The sequence below is a fragment of the Thunnus albacares genome, chromosome 21 (assembly GCF_914725855.1).
Source record: "Thunnus albacares chromosome 21, fThuAlb1.1, whole genome shotgun sequence".
NCBI lineage: Eukaryota > Metazoa > Chordata > Actinopteri > Scombriformes > Scombridae > Thunnus > Thunnus albacares.
In genome coordinates this window covers 14,470,873-14,477,069 of record NC_058126.1, presented here as the reverse complement: position 1 = coordinate 14,477,069, position 6,197 = coordinate 14,470,873, and the positions used below count along the sequence as shown (strand labels likewise).

The 6,197-nt window shown below is 40.0% G+C and overlaps 1 protein-coding gene across 15 annotated transcripts in view; it reads left to right on the top strand.

Moving 5' to 3' along the window:
- Window positions 1-3,044: 3,044 nt before the first annotated feature.
- Window positions 3,045-6,197, top strand: part of eya1 (EYA transcriptional coactivator and phosphatase 1) — a 64,136-nt gene continuing 60,983 nt past the window's right edge. For 5 of the 15 annotated variants that reach the window (XM_044340268.1, XM_044340264.1, XM_044340262.1 and 2 more), the window contains exon 1: window positions 3,048-3,344. The gene's annotated coding sequence lies outside the window, so the exon portion shown is untranslated. Of the gene's footprint in view, window positions 3,345-6,197 lie in introns of all 15 variants that reach the window. The other 10 variants (XM_044340269.1, XM_044340265.1, XM_044340260.1 and 7 more) reach the window with 4 other exon arrangements.

The following is a 6,197-nucleotide window of genomic DNA, read 5'->3' as shown; positions in this document are numbered from 1 at the left end:
TTAATACTCGGGGTTGGCATCTGTTTTGCCTTTTGTGTGTCCTCAGCTGTTTGAAAAACATTTTGTTGTCTTACTTCCTTCTCTGACTCCCACTGCTGTCCTGTGTCTAACAAAAGAGATACTGTGACACCTACTAAATTACTGGTGTACAGAATGTGATTGATTGACTAGTTGTTGGCCTGCCATGACCACTGGAATGCACCTCATGTGAAAGGTGCCTCCAACAAACACACTGGTGCATACCTACTCAGGTTACCTGAGCGGCACACCAGGTATTATAAATCTCATTGTGTGATAAAAAAAAGAGGGCAAGGAGGAGAAAAAAACAAGTCATATTTGAATAAAAACATTTTCTCCTCCCTTTTATGTATCAAAGAAAATATGTACTTTTCTCCAGGTGTGGGTTATTTCACTTTGCTTGTAATGTGATAGAAGACTAATGCAAAACACCTGAGCTCAAAATGAAATGCAGCATATAATGTAATAAAGTGCATTGTCTGATTGGTTATGGTAATTTTTCATTTAGCCACAATAACCTTAAGCTCAGCCGCCTCAAATCCAGTAAAATTACTTGAAACAGATGTGGCTCCGAGGTTCCAGATAGATCTATGAAAAATGTGTCTCGCAGCAGAGGTACCACCAAGCCTGGTCTTCATATGCGTACTGTAGGAGAGTGTCTCAAAACAGAGAAAGCATTGGTGCATTGCTATATTTTACTGTATGGCATAAATCAAAAATTATAGAGGTGCTGAGAATAAAAAGCATCTGACATTTTTAGCGTGACAGTTCCGCCGTTCCCGTGTTTAAGTGGTGGTGGGAGCTTTGTGACGCTAGGCCGAGATCTCCTCCTGTTAAGCACACATCCTGTAGGCTTTGTCCCCTGGCAGTGACCTGATCCAGCAGGAGGAAGCAACCAATCAGGAAGATATTAGATCAGCTCCGGGAAAAATTAATAAAAATTCTCTCAAGTCTGCCTCACCTACTGTACTGAACCATGAGATTCATACACAAGAGTAAAGGCGTACACTTTATATGCTTTCATCAGAGTGACTCCATTAAACTCCCCCCTCTCCAGGTTCAAATGATCTATGGGCATTATGATACGCTTGTGGAAGGTGTTGTGTTCCTTACAGCCGACGTCCAGACAAGGGTGGTCTGTGCAACCGGATCCTTTGACATCACAGAGAACATGAAAACATGAAACAGTTATTGATCACAGAGTCCACACTAATCAAATAGCACCCTGCTTTGTTTGAAGTTAAAAATGGTTACAGTGGGTGTTTACCGTTGCACTTCAGGACTCTCAAGCCGCACCCCTCTTAAACATACACAGACAGAAGTGTTATTTGTATTGTTAAATTTACATTAAGTCCATTTTAATTGCATCAACCCACTAAACAGATCTTACAATAATGGGCCTGACAGAGAAAATTGCAATCATCTGTGAAGAGCCTGCGGCAGAGTAATGGACAAACCTGATTAATTTAATCTTGTTGCACTCCATTATGGCTGCACTTTATCATTTCAACAGATGGAGCACCAAGAAATTAAAAAAATGCTCTCAAGGATATGTGGCGCTCTCCATCCGCTTGCATCCCTTTATCTGAAGGTGTGTGGGCTGCTGTGCTGTGCTGTGCTGTGCTGTGCTGAAATGAAGGCTTGGACTTGAACCTTTGGATGAGTGCATTTTCAAACCCAAATGAGATTATGTGAACAGCCAATTGATGCAACAAATCATCAGAATTGTCTTGTGATGTATTGCTGAAGGCTATTAAGGGCTGTCCATCCAATCATCTCTTCCAATAAGTTGATATTATCAAAGGAGTAGGATGACAATTGCTTTATTATATGGAGCCTCTTCACATAAGTATAAATGTTGCATTCATTCATCATTCACATTGAAACTGTTACAATTCTGGAGGTACATCTTTCCATACTGTATACTGTTGTGTAATAGTAATAGAAAAGTATGCAACCATTAAAGTTGTGGTTCCCAACCTTTTTTTGCTTGTGACCCTTTAATACGGAGCAATATTTCTTTGCTACCCCTTGTCAAAGGCTGCATAAGTTATGAGCAGTTCAATTGAAGAGTGGTTTTCCCATCTCATATTGTTTAATTTGAATACTTAGAGGCCTGAAAGAGTACATCTGATACAGCATTTTGCAAAAAAACAAGCAGATATTAAAGGACAAAAAAACAAGAAATAACACTCCATCCATCCATTTTCTGCTGCTTACCTGGCACCAATTCGCCTGTCGACCTCACACTCCATCTTACCTTCACTCATGAACAAGATCCCAAAATACTTGAACTCCTTCACTTGGGGCAGCAACTCACTCCCAACCTAAGGGGAGCAGTCCACCTTTCTCCGGCAGAGCACCATGGCCTCAGACTTGGAGGTGCTCATCCTGACCGCTTCACATTTGGCTGCAAACCGTCACAGTGCCTGCTGGAGGTCACAATGCCATCCTGGCCATGGAACAGTGGTCCAGCTCTTCACCCTTGCAGAGATACTTGAAGGGTCATGAGAGTTTGCACATCCAGTCTATATGTGCTTTGTAGACTTGGAGTAGGCTTATGACTGTGTCCCTTGGGGCACCTTGTGGGGGGTGCAAGTTGAGAATCACTGAATGAAAGCATCAAACGTCTAATATTTTGATAAATTCCTGCCCACAACTCAACAAGAAGCACCCACGTACGTTTGAAAACCATGGAACAATCTTGATAATTATGTGGAGACCTATAGGTGGCGCTCTAATTCATATCTATAACTGGGAAATAGAGCTTTGTGGGCAATGCATCACAATAGGGTTTACTACAGCAAACGCCACTTTTTAATATTTGGGCACCCTCCAAGACATTTAAAGTTATTGAAGTAGACCAATATAAAAATCACAAAGGCATATTATAAAAATTAATCTGCATTAGAACTAATTACAGTAGAACAAATTACCTAAACGTACCCATAGCCTATTAATTGAGTTTAAGCAGACTGTGTATGTCACAAGTAAAAACAACCAGACATAATTAACGAAGTGAACTGTAATACAGTGTGTGTAAAGTTTCCCTCGTGCCTGCTACATTTGATACCAGTGGGCAGCGCGCGCACAGACGCATTGGATATCATGTCAATTCACTGTAACTCTCCGACTCTGCTGCCATGAAACGTTTTTTAACAACACTACGCGTTTTATGCGGGTTTTCCGAAGTACTGTCGCGTTAGTCTGTGAAATATCTACCAGCGGACTGGGAGAGAAGCAGTCGCTGACGGGTTAGAAGACGTAAAATTCATGGTTATGGACAGGGAGACTTGTTGCATGTGGTGACAGCGGTGATACATAAGGTAGGCAGCCACGAGACGACTCAGTTTGGGGTTAGCTTGCTTTCCTGACACTTGTTTTGCTTCTTCAAATCACAAATGTTATAAATATCTATTTGTTTTCCTTGTGTGTTGAGATGACAGCGTGGTGTTGAGCCATTTCCAACATGGGCGGGGACAGCAGCAGTTGATTTGAGTCCCATGAATCCGCAGCTGTGTGCAGGTTTAAAGTAAAGATGGGTGAACGAAAGATGTGACTTTTATCTGAAAAACAACTAGTGTAATTTCAATAAAATGTGTGTTTTGTTTATTTATGTTTTATAGACCTATTTCAAATTTTTATTTATTAGGCTATTTGTTACCTGTGGGGTAAAGCATTAGGGCAGTTTACTTGGTTGTTGTGCAAACTAGTATCAGTTACTGTAAAGTAGCTACTTTACAGTAACTGATATTAGTCTCAAAAAAGTGATTAACACCATTTCAACACAATGGACTAAGTGTTATATACCTCAGTAAGCCTTATCATACAGTAGACTTGAGTGTACATGCTGTGTAACTTCAAAAGCATATACTGTAAGAATAGCATGCTTTCACTCTCAGACATGGGGGTAGGGTAGTGCAGGTACAAGTTGCATACGGGGCATTTATCAAAATATCATTTGCCTTAAGTTAACAGCAGTTGTACCTAGGTTTTACTCTCATTCATTCTGCCCCAGGCTGCAGTCATTTTTCTGTCTAATTATTTCCTTTTTTACTGTGCACCACATTTGACAGTGATGGATAACAGGTTAAAAATGGACATTTTCTCCTCCGTGTATGTTGGATTAACTCAAGCACACATGGTGTTCTTCCCTCAGACCAAAGGACCTTGGAAAGATTGTGTTCCCCTCTGCTTTTCCCATTCAAATATTATACAGTTTGTCTTCATTTTCTTCTGACTTGGAGTCCTTTCTATGATATATAGCTAAAGCACATCATCAAGACAGAAGTGTAGGTTATGTCAAAGTTATGCCATTATGATTACAGTCTAGGTTGCAGAAGCAGGCCCTCTACCAGTCCAGCTGTACTGATTGAATACGCATCTCAGTGATGGAGTGTATAAAGATGGTGGTTCCCTGATTGGATGTTTTTCTTTGTCTAACCGGAGCAAGTTGTCAAATATCAGTAGTACTTCAGTGTCTAAATGTCAATTTGAGGAGCTGCCATATTTATGCACCTGGTTAAATGTTATGATGCGGTTACTGCTGAATACTGGCTCACTTCTGGCTAGAGGTCACATGCGTGGGTCCATGGTTGCACAAACCATGCGCTGCTGTCATTACAGTACTAGAAAAATGGAACAGGGTGCACATATGATGTTTTCTTTGCCTGCTACCAGGAAGCTGAAAGTGTTGGCGATCAGATCAGATAGCATTTCATAATGCATAAGCTGAAAAGTCCAGGCTGTTGTGCATTGTTTATCATGTTTTACCCTTCAGTGTACAGACATGCACCATGCATGATCAATTGACAGTTAGGATTATCTACAATCAGTCATTTGTATAATATTGTACTACTTTTTTCACTGTGATGAAATCATCATCTGACAAGGCCACAGTTTTGTGTTCCTTGCCTGGGATTGTCTTGCAGAAATATCATCCATTTTATGAAAGATCGGGAACATGGTCAAAATCCACAATACTATAGATGACATATCTATTGTGACTTATGGCCATTACATTTTAAAGCTTTTTCTCTTTCTTAGGGTGATCTCACATCCGTTGAATGATTTATTTTATGGACATCTTTATTGACATTGCAGAATATGTTGTTTTGGTTTGACCCAGTTTCTTTTTGGTGCATTTTGTATTTTCACTCATTGAGATGGAACAGCTGTGACCTAAAGATTCAAGATCAGAATTCATTCAATTTTTTAAAAGTGTGGTAGCTCAGCAGGAATACTGCAATGTATCATGTCTGCAGCAATGAATAGGACAATTTTCATTCACACATGTACCAGATTCCCTACTGTACTGTACATGTGCTTCACATTTTCTTTAAGACTTGACTTCAGAAGAAAGTTCTCCAGTCTGTTCTCCTTACTTTTGAAGTTACATGCTCCTCCAATTACTGGGGCCATGCAGTCTCCCCTATGGTGTCCTTGGACAGCTCTTTGAGTGCCTGAAAATGTTGCGGACCATTAATTCTGGATTGTCTTCATCTGTTTGCATAATTTTCCCTCCGTAACCATTTTCCTCCCCCATTTTCACAGTCTGTGCTTTCAGGTTTATTTTTTTCTCTTTCATAAATGTTTGAGTCTTACAGAGATTTCAGTTTTATGTCATTTTTTTCAATCCCACTGACAGTTGTTAAACTTTTACATCAGCCTGTTTTATGGTATAGAGCCTGTCAGTTGTGTACTGTACACAGCATGTGTATTTTACAGCCTATGTGCTGATGTTGCCTATTGAAACTGCTCACCTGCCAGAAGATAGGTTTACAGATTGTATTCCACAATATTTTTTATTCTCTTATCAATATTTACAAAAATATATAAAATCATAAACACTAGTAAATTATCAAAACAGAAAATCAATTTTATGTTTAAAAAAAAGGGTGGGGAGTGAGGGGGTGTGTTTCCTTTAACGTTATGCATTTTTTTAGGTTTTTCAGTTAGACTAATTTGCTGTCAGGCAGGAGGTTGTTTTTGCAACTCAGGCAGACTCCAGAAATTAATTTATCCAAATAACCAAGTCCTCCTGGGCCATGGAGGTTGGGACACTGAAATGGCCCTGGTAGGCAAAGCTGCCTTTTGAAGTCTGGAATGTTTTGGCTGACTTTGAGCAGGCGACTGGAGTGGAGGGATCATTTTCACTGACCCATGGGATTTTTAACCAT